The sequence below is a fragment of the Gossypium arboreum genome, chromosome 7 (genome assembly GCF_025698485.1).
Source record: "Gossypium arboreum isolate Shixiya-1 chromosome 7, ASM2569848v2, whole genome shotgun sequence".
Lineage (NCBI taxonomy): Eukaryota > Viridiplantae > Streptophyta > Magnoliopsida > Malvales > Malvaceae > Gossypium > Gossypium arboreum.
This window is the reverse complement of record NC_069076.1, coordinates 71,659,416-71,660,089: the sequence shown is the minus strand read 5'-3', so window position 1 is coordinate 71,660,089 and position 674 is coordinate 71,659,416. Positions and strand designations below refer to the sequence as shown.

The window sequence follows — 674 nt, the reverse complement described above, 5'->3', positions numbered from 1 at the left end:
ATAATTTTCAACTGAAACCTAACATGATTCAAATGATACGACAGTTTGTTCGGTTTGATGGTTTGCAGGACGAGGATCCGAACACTCACTTAGCAAATTTTCTGGAATTCTGTGACACCTTTAAGATTAATGGTGTTTCTGACGATTCCATTCGCCTTCGTTTATTTCCCTTTTCATTGAGGAATAAGGCTAAACAGTGGTTGAACTCATTACCGCGAGGGTCAATCACAACTTGGGAACAAATGACCGAAAAATCTTTGCTTAAATATTTTTTGCCGACTAAAATGGCTAAATTGAGGAATGATATCTCTTATTTTGTGCAGATGGATCTAGAAACTCTTTATGATGCATGGGAGAGATACAAGGACTTATTGAGAAGGTGCCCTCACCATGGGTTACCTCTATGGCTGCAGGTTCAGACGTTTTACAACGGTGTGAACCCTCAACAAGGCAACTGATTGATGCAGCCACTGGTGGAAATTTAAACAAAAAAACACCTAAAGAGGCTTACTACTTTATTAAAGAGATGTCGCTAAATAACTATCAGTGACAAGTCATGAGAACGAAGCCAACAAATGCAGTTAGTGTTTTCAGCCTCGACGCGATCACTATGCTATCTAACCAGGTAGAACTTTTAAATAAAAAGATTGATGGTTTGTACGGTTCTACTCAGG

General features: G+C 39.0%; 1 non-coding gene across 1 annotated transcript; it reads right to left on the bottom strand.

Annotated features, from left to right (window-relative positions):
* Positions 1-290: 290 nt before the first annotated feature.
* Positions 291-397, bottom strand: LOC128295964 (small nucleolar RNA R71). Its single transcript, XR_008286512.1, has one exon. It is a non-coding gene; the product is annotated as a small nucleolar RNA R71 (small nucleolar RNA).
* Between the last annotated feature and the right edge of the window lie 277 nt (positions 398-674).